Below are 11,679 nucleotides of genomic sequence, written 5' to 3'. Positions count from 1 at the left end.
GAAAATTAAAATTTCATTGCAAAGGTTGTATATGAGCAATAATTCAAAACTAATAAATTAATACTCACACCGATAAATAATAGAGTAAAAACGTCCTCTCTTATGGATGTGACCCAATCAAAAGGTATAAATTTTAAAGTAAAATATTATATTACAATCTTTGAAGTTTGGAAAAGTTTACCATATCCCGAAATTGGAGGAAATTCGAAAACCTTCTTCAAACTGCAAAAATTGTGATAAAATATTTTACTCAAACAGAATTTTTTTAAATTTATTTATTTATTGATATTTACAACTGTATAAAAAAAATACAACAAGTAAATTTGATCATAATGACATAATGATATGATACAGGATGTAGAAAAACTACCCAGTAGTAGAAATCTAAAAACAGTTTACAATATAAGGTCACGATGCCACTTTTCAGGCCCCTCGGAGGATTGCCAGGAATGGAAGAGGAAGCAAGGTTAGAAACTAGTGGGTTTGGATGGTTAGGGAGTTTATCATGGAAGGAATAATATCAGGTTCGGGCTAGATCGGTTACATAAGGAATATTTAGGTCTTTATGGATGGTTTTATTAGTAACAAAATAAGGAGCATTGAGGATTTTACGAAGGATTTGAACAGAAATTAAAATTTAGAAACAATACCTTTCTATGTCTCTGAAGTTAGGAAATTGGTATTTTAAATGTATTTTTTTAATGATTAAATTAAAAAATTATTGATGTCACTCGTGAACATTCACAATATTTACAGTAAAAAAGAGTAGGGGTAATTAAAATATTCGATTTAATGTATTTTAGTCATTTCATAATTAATTAAAATGGAAAATATCATCTAAAAAAGTTTTATTTGTTGAAAAGGCAGGTTCATGCAATACTTTTTGATAAAATAAATAAATTTTTCAATTGGAAGAAGATAGTTGACCTATGAAGTCGTTCTCGTATCAAGTCCTCAGTCCTTCGCTCTGTTTCGATCTGACAGCCCTGCAAAGTGGGGCGAAACGTTGGTTTTTTACTATTGTCAACAGTTTTCATTTTACTATTTTAATACCTTTATTAACCTCCTTCCGGACTGTCTTCCTAAAATCTAAATAAATTTTTTGGAAGATAAATTTTACCATAATCATTTGGAAATATAACATCGTTCGGAGATTAAAACTTTATATTTAGTTGTAGACCTAAACTAACTAAAGATTCGGAAAATTTGGAAGATCGCTGTTTGACCGTGTGTATCAATAAATGGTATTTGGTTCGGTCAAATAAAACTCAAATAGTAAATTGGTGTACTATTTCTATTAGAATCGACGTTTCACCCCACGTTGCAGGGCTTCGTCAGGGCTAAACAAAGATATAAACACTTGACATAAGAAAAAAAAAATAGTGGAAAATAGCAAGGTTATACAATGAAACGTAAAATTTAACAAGAAAAATTAATGGTTAACCAATAAATGAAAATTTATATTAATATTCCAATAATATTAATATTATAATAATATAGCTATATACTAGCTATATTAATAAGAATAATTAATATTATTATTCTAAGAATATTCTATTCTTATCCATTTTCATCTCTTAATTTGTACTTTCTTTAATATTTCTTCTCTTTATCCGTTACAGATTTACGGAAAAAACAGCCCTTCGAACTTCATACATTTTTATTCACAGGATGAGTATTCTATTACTGTTTTCATTTATTGTCAATAACCTTTTATTCTTCTTATTAAATTATACGTTTCATTGTATACCCTTGCTATTTTTATATTATGCTAGTATATAGCTATATTATTATAATATAATATTATAATATCATTAGAATATATAATTATAATATTAGTATATTTTTTTTACTTATTTCAAGTGTTTGTATCTTTTTTTAGTCCTGACGAAGCCCTGCAACGTGGGGCGAAACGCTGACTCAAATAAAAATATTACACCAATTTATTACTTGAGTATTATTTGACCGCATCCGGTCCAAATAGCATTTATTCAGGGGAATTTGTGTTTTCAAATGGATAATGTCGGAATTCCGTTTTGGTAGCTTACTCTTAACCGAGGGTAATTCATTGTAATCAAAAAACATTAATAGTAAAAGTTTTGACTTATTCTGTATTATGAACGAGTGCCTCAGTTATAATCCCTAAAGACCGTTCAGGATACACATTTTTAATGGTATTTGGAATATGAGATGATCCTTTATACAATTCTATTCGGATTATGAGGGATATCCTTGTGACAAAAGACCCAGGCGTTATAGCTGTCTTCTGAAGTTGTAATAAACAAACAAAAATTATAAAAAGTAATAAAACGAACTAAGACATTGAAGTATGATTACAAGCAGTGAAAACACAGCCACTATTGTACCACCTTTGTAACAGTATAAGTGAACGTGTAATCATTTGCCTAGATAGATGATTTTATATCAGAGATATATGTTCGTCATCTTATCCGCCCTTAAAGAATTCATCTACTCCCTATAAAAAAAAAAAAAAACCCTTCTGCCCATCTGTAACCTTACAAAGCCATCCGGAAGGGCTGGGCGTGGAATTGAATTAAGAGATAACAAACGACCTGTACGAGCTGACAAAGCATTCGGTCATAAACTGCTCGTCCCAGGTCCCGAGTTCTGGCGCATCATCGAGCTATAACTGTGAAATATATCTTTCATGTTCTAGGAAACTAAAAACAAAGGAGCAAGGAAAGCATGTCCTTAGCTGGACCGTTAAAGATGACATTCTGTAATTTTCATATTTATTATTTTTTTTTTTTTAGAGATTATAACTATCGCTTCAAGAGCTTTCTCCAAGAATAAATTATATTTACAGTCTCACCATGTGTTGGAAAGTTCTGTTTCTCATAAACAGAATTCTGGAATTTTAAGACGCTTTCTGTTGTTTTAACAATGAATAATACTCTAAAATGAAAAACAATAATGAATGGAATAATACTTTACAAGCTTTGGGTTCATTGCCATGCTTTGAAAGAAGTGACTGTTGAATATCAAAAAATTATAGTGGTCATAGGGCAAAGTAGTAACAAATGTAATTATTTATGGAAAAAGCTGCCCTTCGAACTTCATACACTTTTATTCACAGGATGTGTATTTAATGTAATTAATTCCTGTTTTAAGGGACATTATCAGTCATAATTAGGATATTGGATAAATATAGTTGATATATGAGGTAGATTGTAGGAAAATAGTCCGGCTGAACCAAAATAGTTGATAAAACTATTTTTTACTATCCTCGTCAATAAAGGTAACGAAATAATAGAAAAAACGATTTATTAACCTACTTATTTTTTGTGAACAATAAATAGTTTCCTTCTATTATTTTGGTACTTTTATTGACCGCCACCCGGACTATCTTTCTACAATTAATTAATATTATTGGTATAGCTAGATAGGTGTTAGTATTGACTTATTAATTAAGTGATTGAAATAAATTTGGTCTTTCATTAGGGTAAGAAAATATCTAATTCTAAAGTAATAAAAACTTTAATTATATTATTTCAAAATTTTTTGAGACAAGGTAATTATTTATTAAATAAATCAAAAATTAGTATCCAATTCTGTCTCAACACTTTATTTATCACTAGTCCAACGTTTCGGCCATTCTAGCCATCTTCAAGGACATCTAAATATTCAACAGCTTATATTATATCTTCATTTTTAAACATTTACAACAACATCATTATTCACTATATAATATAACATACCTTCAATACAAAACTCCTCCTATTAATTTACAATTTATATTGCAGGCTATTCTGCCCAGGTCATTTTCTTTATTCTAATTTTAAAACCTATTCCAACAGTCAATTATTAAAAAGTCATATTTATTATTAATAAGCTTAAGTCTAGTTACCTATTTATTTAAAATTTAAAAACATTAACATTTATTTTTCTCTATAAAATTATCAACAATATAAAATACACCACCATATAAAAAACCATTTATAACCTCCCACTCACACAGGTCGGCCTTGTTTTAAAATTAATATATTTTTTATTTTAAATTGCATTTTTGTTTCAATTTGGTATTTATTCTAATTCTCTAGGTTTTGAAATTAGAATTAAGAAAATGACCTGGGCAGAATAGCCTGCAATAGAAATTGTAAATTAATGTGAGGAGGAGTTTTGTATTGAAGGTATGTTATATTATATAGTGAATAATGATGTTGTTGTAAATGTTTAAAAATGAAGATATAATATAAGCTGTTGAATATTTAGATGTCCTTGAAGATGGCTAGAATGGCCGAAACATTGGACTAGTGAGAAATAAAGTGTTGAGACAGAATTGGATACTAATTTTTGATTTATTTAATAATTAATAAAAACTATTTATATTAGGTGAGACCAAAAGTGAATTTAATAGTGTTTAATTAGTTAAATTAAATTTAGATAATTGGAAAAGTACTTTCTATCTCTGTGTAGACTTGACAATAGTGATGGAGGACAAAGTCCAAATAGTACTAGAGCCCGGTTGAAATAAAATCAGCTATTTCTCCCCAATTTATAATTACTTTAATGAAATATATAATTACTAGTTAAAGTTAATGAGTCTGCCAAGTATAAGTAGGGATAATATAAACCTCCGTAGAAGTAGTAGTATTCATAATATTTGTTGAAATAAATTTATTCCTAGTTATTCGGACAAAATTTCATGTGCATAAATTTTTATTCATATGCAAATATACTAAAAAACTTCTACCGAACAATGATAAATGTTATAACCTACTTTATAGAACGCTAAACCAGCTTTACTTTGAGTACTGGCAAACATTTGTACATTAATTGGTTCCAGAAATATATTTTCTTAAATTGAACCTTTGTTCTAAACAAATATAAATCAACATATAGTGAATTTGTTTTGTCTAATATCTTAAAAACTATTTATCCTACAAAGGTAATTGTGATAATCTACTTTATAGTACACTCAACTTCCAAAATTTACAAAAATGAATTGAATACTGCTAATTTTTCAGTACATTTTGTACCTGAAGCTTTTTAAAAATGTATATCTCGAGAACTATTGAACTTGAATAGCTCCTTTAAGGCTCATATTTAAAAAAAATTACTCTAATTTAAATAATTATAATCAAAAGATTTTCTATTGTAGGCAGTTTTAAAGTAAAACTTCAGCGCTTCAAATGAAAAAAAAAATTAAATATAACAGCCACCATTTTTTATTCCTTTGAACTATATTTAGCAGCCATCAATTGTGACTAGTAATTATACATAGTTTTCATTGAAATAACGGAACAATATGATTTTTTAATAAATAATTATTCTGTCTAAATATAGTATAAATTCTTACTATTGCAGTCTTTTCTTCCTCAACTCACACTAAATTTTAAAGAACTACTGAATTGGACAAACATAACTAGTTTTTTTAATATAATTTTAGGAGTATGAAAAATTTAACTTCAGATCGTAAAAAATTTGCAAAAAAAAAATCATTGCGAAAGGGGAATTCAAAATAAAAGTCGTATGACTGCTCAACTACGTTTTATTGCTATTTCATACAGCAACTTATCAGTAGAGACTGGACTTTCGTGAAGTAAAACACCGAAAAATGTGCTGAGATAAACCATAAACGTGCTGAATTATGCAGTAAAAACTCAAAATGGGTACAAATAATCGTAAAATCTTACAAAAATCAACTTGATAGTATTAAAACTTCCATCGGAGTCTAATCTAACATTGTTTGAACTGAAAAGAACTTGCCAAATACATTACCTCGTTTGCGCAATTATACACTAAAAACAAAACTTCTTTGATTAAAAATAAAAAAAATTGTCCTTAATTGAAGAGCTATGTGGAAACAGGCTGTTTTTATTTTAATTATGATGGCTCGAAAAATCAATTTTAAATTTCTTGAATTAAAATTTCAAGATTTATGAAAATTATGTGCTACTTAGAAAGGTAATGCACCCTATTATGTTTCCAACAGATCACTACACCATGACCTTCATATCCCTTTTGTTCTTGACCTTATACCAACCAAATTCCCAAACTTCCATATAATCCTTTCGAACCATCCTAATCCTAATTCAATCCTTATCTAGTTCCACCCATCCATACAATTCACCTCGAAGGTTGAAACGGCAGTGGTCAAGAGACTTATTGTAAAGTAAAAATGGACTATTGGAGTTCTGGCAATGGTCATATTCCCCACTCAAGTTGAGTGTTTGCGGCTTTAGCGCACTTGCTCAGCCTCCGTTGGCTCATTATCAGTGATGCGGCAAGAAGGATGCGCTGGGATCTTGTGGGCTCTGCTCTACCCCTCACATCAGGGATCCTCAGGTCGATAGTGTAAATATTGTTTATAAAAACACCGATTTTAGCCAAGATTTCCCACTGAAAACCCTGATGAAGACCTGAAAATCAGGTCGAAACGTCGGTGTAAATAAATATTTTTTTGTTCATTTGTTTTTCTTGGCTGACCGCATGCCAATTATACTTTACACATCTCATTACACTTTTTCTATTACGAAAAAAAAAAGTGTGTATAATATTAATTTATTTATTATAGACAACAATTCTCTAAAAATATGAGAATAGGAGAAGAAATGAAATGACTGGTATTTTTTTTTATAATAAGTTACAAGTACTTTCTTGTGACGTACGCGTAAAACAATATTTATATAAAATAACTGAGGAGAAATATAGTCTTCACTTCAAATATAAAAAGGTTTCCATGGCAATAAACATCAAAACGAAGGTTTTCTCGTTGATTCATGGTTCCGAATTGAAGAAAACGTGTAGTTGGAATAGAAAAAGAAAAAAAAAAACATTTATTCAACTGAATCACTGGGATTTTCTGCCTTTCCATAAATAAAACAGAAGTGAGTTAGAAAGAGGCATCATTGCCACCTCTCCTCAGTTTTCTGTTATTTTATTATAAAGAAAATATTAAGGATGAAGTATCCAAATGATTATCACAGCCTATAGATTATCAGAGACTCAAGTAACTATAAAATAAATTTAAAAATTTTAACAGTAAATCGTGAAGTCCATTGATTTCTTGATCTTGGGCAAAATAATAATGGATTTTTTCAGTGTACGGTAAGCTCGTAAAACTCCCTAGCCTACTCTTGTATTTTTCACCACACTATGAATATCCATTCTTCTCCATCAACGTATCTTCCTAATCCTATTGATGTACCAAATATCGTTTACAATAGTCCGGAAGCCGATACTGCCGCTAGGAGATAGGATTACAGTCTTAGACATTCATCCAGTATAAACATGTTTATATTTTCTTCTTAGGCATCCCATAGTAAAAAAAATAAATAGAAAAAAAACGTATAAAGAGGATAAAAAATAAAGGAATGCTCCAGCTGTTGAAGATAATTCGCTTTGCTGAAATAGACCACAGTTTTTTGTAGGGAACCCTCCGCAAAGGTAGCACAAAGCAGATGTGGATTGACCCTTACCTGTGTCGAATCAAACCAGCTGTGGTCACTCCCCAACGTACTTCTAAGGATAGTATCTTCTGGAAGGATCTGAGAGCATTTAGGAACTACAGGAAATTAAAGACTAACCGAGGTGGGTTACCTAGCATAAAATCTCAAAAAAAAAAAAAAAAGAAAAAAATGTTATATGGAATCATCCTGCTATAAAATATTTTCCTTGTGAAATTAGTCTAAAAGCGATTAAATGCTAAATTTTCGAAATATTTTTTGTTGAGTACCTTTAATTTCGTTTATTTTAATTAATTAACTGCCTCCCAATAGTAGTATTAAAATATGTGATGCGTGTGTGAATCACACAACTTATTGCTAACAAAGTTACAGGAACATTGCTACTTTACATCACACAGACTGATTATTTTGAAAAATTTTGAGGTGTAGATAGATAGTTGACCGTAGATTAATGATTGGAGAAGCTTGTCGGGGGGTGCGGTCAGCAACGAACAACATAAATAAACAAAACCTTATTTGTTTTATGCCGACGTTTCGACCTGAGTTTCAGATCTTCATCACGGCTATAGAACAAAAGAGATAACAACAACATTTAGAGAAACATAAAATTGAAAAGGGATAATATACAAACAAATTTAGAATTATACAAAATATTGAATTGAATCATAAATGATAAAAAAAATTGATAACTGGTCCATAACCCACAGCACTGGTACCATAACCTTCAATCCCAAATCTTAATGTCGATTTAAATAATGCCTTATACACCATTATTAAGTACAGATTGGAGGTAATAAATTTTATATGAGCACATTCTTAATCTCTTTAAAACATTTACTATGCGTGGTTCTCAAGAAAAAGCATTATGTACTGTAATACCTAGATATTTATATTTTTCTAAAACAGTTAGTGTCTTACAGCAACAATTTTTATATTATTAATGTTAGTGAGACAGTCACAGACATGGAATTTAATTTCAGGATCGTCGATAGAAGGCATATGAGGTGATTTTCTCAACATAATGACCGTTTTATCTTTCTTAACTATTAAACTTTTGTCATGGGCCCATTTTAAAAAATTAGAATATTAATTTTGAGATTTTTCCGGTGCAATGTTTTAATTTTTATGGTAAGTGATAAAAAGAGAATCGTCAGCAAAGATGAATTTCATCTCAAGGTCACAATGAAAGTTGTGTGACGCGTACTAGATAGTACAAAAGCCCAAGAGGAGAAAAAAGGCAGTTATCTCACCCTAATTTTTGAATACTTTAATGAAAACAATGTATAATTAATAGTCAAAATTAATGTGTCTGCCAAGTATAGGTAGGGGGAACAAAAAATTGCGGCTGTTACAAAGCGATAAATAAAAACTAATTTTTCATTCGGAGTTCTATATTGTAAAAAGTAGGAACAACACAAGAAAACTTAAGAGAACATCATTTGAAGAAGAGTAAATTTGCTAAAATACGATCCCTAATTGAGTAATTTACATTAAATTGTTTTCGAGATATAGCTTTTTAAAAAGCAACATTTCATAAAAATGTTGCATGGGACGTACTGAGAGATCAGTAGTTAGTGAATTTGTTTTGAAAAAATTATATCTCAAAAACCATTTAACGTACAGATGTCTATTAGCACTCATATTAAAGCTAGTTTAATGAGCTATAAAGTAGTTTTTATCTTCGTAGGAATAATAGATTACATGAAATTTGCTAAAATAAATTGATTTATAGTTGTTCGGACAAATTTTCATTCGCAAAATATATATTCATATGTGGATATCATAAAAACTACTACCCCTACGAAGATAAGTGCAATAAACTACTTTATAAAAAGTTAAATTTCATTTATTTTGAGTGATGCAGACATATGTGCCTCTTATATGGATCTAGAGATATATTTTTCCAAAAATCCAACATTTTATGCAAACAACTAGAAATTAACACTTTGTGAGTTTATTTTGTCAAATATCATAAAAACTACTACTCCTACAAAGATAAACACTATTAATTATTTTATTGTAAATTTAACTATCTTTAATTTGAGAGCTGGCTGATATCTCTATGTCCAAAGTTTCTGAAATAATGTTTTTCATAAATCAAACTTATTATCTGAACAACTATAAATCAATTTATTTTAGCAAATATCATGCAAACTACTTTTCCAACGAAGGTAAAGGACATATACTTCTTTATAGTCCATTAAACTAGTTTTAATTTGAGTACTAATAGACATCTCTACGTCACATAGTTCCTGAGATATAGATTTCTCAAAATAAATTAACTAACTACTAATCATTCAGTAGATTTGGAAGAAAGTTTGCATTTTAAAAAGCTATATCTTGGGAACTATTTGGACGTAAAAGAGCAGGCTAATATTTCATTAAAATTACTCTTCTTAAATAATGTTATCTTTGATGTTCTAGTGTTGTTGCTACTTTTTAAGATATAGAGCTCTCAATAAAAAATTAATGTTTCTTTAAGGTTTTGAAACCTCCGCCATTTTTTATTCCTCCTACCTATACTTAGCAGACTCATTAATTTTGACTAGTAATTATACATAGTTTTCATTAAAGTAATCAAAAATTGGGGTGAGATAACTGCCTTTTTTTCTTCCCGGCTCTTGTACTAAGAGTTTATAGAATAGAAGCATCTATTGTGTCTAGCTTCATGAACTATATGAGAAGTATTGTATCATTAGGTTCTTTAAAATAGATCCTATCTATCACAGAGCCGGACCGCAGACAGTTATGCTCACTACACACTTAGTGATCACTTCATCACTCCACTAAAGAGCTCCAGCTACCCTTTAATAAAGAGATGTGCGATCAGTTCGGCTGGCTGGGCACTCACGTCCTCTTTGTCTAGGGCAGTCTTCATTTGCATTCTGACGACTGTACCCTCCCTATGTATCCAAAGGGGCTAAGTTGGGGTTGACAGCCCCCATCAGTTAATACCGAGCAGCTGGAGCTATATCAAATCGTACAAGAGGATCAACGCGGCTCCCCTTCCAACACTTACTTCCATTCCCAGGGTTCATTCTAGTTCATTAATTCCTTTTTCTTGAGCTATCGTCCTCAAAGAGTTAAAATGTCCTTGTTAACTTCTTTTGTTATGATTATTAAAAATTTACTCTAATGAGTTAGCAGATCAAATGAGCATAGAAATAAATGAAAATAAGACAATTATGATATAATTAAACTGAAAACTGGATTTAATAATGAAAAAAGTTTTAATTAATTGGTATAAAGCCTCAATAGATGAGACTAAAATTTTAATACATCAAATTAACAAATGCCTGAAAAGACAGGAATCGGGGAATCAGGGAGCGCGTTGGCCACGGGGTAAAGCACGTGGCTACTAACTCTAATAGTACAAGAGTCGGGAAGAAACAAAGGCAGTTATCTCACCCCAATTATTGATTACTTTAATAAAAGCTATGTATAATTACTAGTTAAAATTAATTAGTCTGCCAAGTATAGGTATAATAAAAAATAGCGGCTGTTTCAAAACCTTAATTTTTCATTCGGAGCTCTATATCTTAAAAACTACCAACAACACTACAAAATCTAAGAGAACATTATTTAAAGAAGAGTAAATTTGCTGAAATATTAGCCCTAAAAGAGCTATTTACGTCCAATAGTACTTGAGATATAGCTTTTTAAAAAGCAATATTTCATAAAAATGTACAATATCAGCAGTAATTGAATCTATTTTGAGAAATCTATATCTCAGGAACTATGTGACGTACAGATGTCTATTAGCACTCAAATTAAAGTTAGTTTAATGGACTATAAAGACGTTCATGACCTTTACCCTCGTAGGAATAGTAGTTTTCATGATATTTGCTAAAATAAATTAATTTATAGTTGTTCAGATAATAACTTTAATTTATGAAAAACTTTATTTCAGAAACCATTAGACGTACTTATGTCTGCTAGCGCTCAAATTAAAGCTAGTTAAATTTGCTATAAAATAGTTTATACCTTTTTTCTTTGTAGGATTAGTAGTTTATATGATATTTGACAAAATAAACTCACATAATGTTAATATCTAGTTGGTCGTATGAAATGTTGGATTTTTGAAAAAACATATCTCTAGATCCATAATACGCACACATGTCTGCAAACACTCAAAATAAAGAAAATTTAACTTACTATATACTATAAGTAGTTTATGACACTTATCTTCGTAGGGGTAGTAGTTTTTATGATATTCATATATGAATATGAATTTGGCAAATGAAAATTT

Source organism: Halyomorpha halys, unplaced genomic scaffold (genome assembly GCF_000696795.3).
Source record: "Halyomorpha halys isolate HHAL.00 unplaced genomic scaffold, Hhal_1.1 Scaffold1037.1, whole genome shotgun sequence".
In the NCBI taxonomy this organism is placed as follows: Eukaryota; Metazoa; Arthropoda; class Insecta; order Hemiptera; family Pentatomidae; genus Halyomorpha; species Halyomorpha halys.
Note: the sequence above shows the minus strand (reverse complement) of the source record.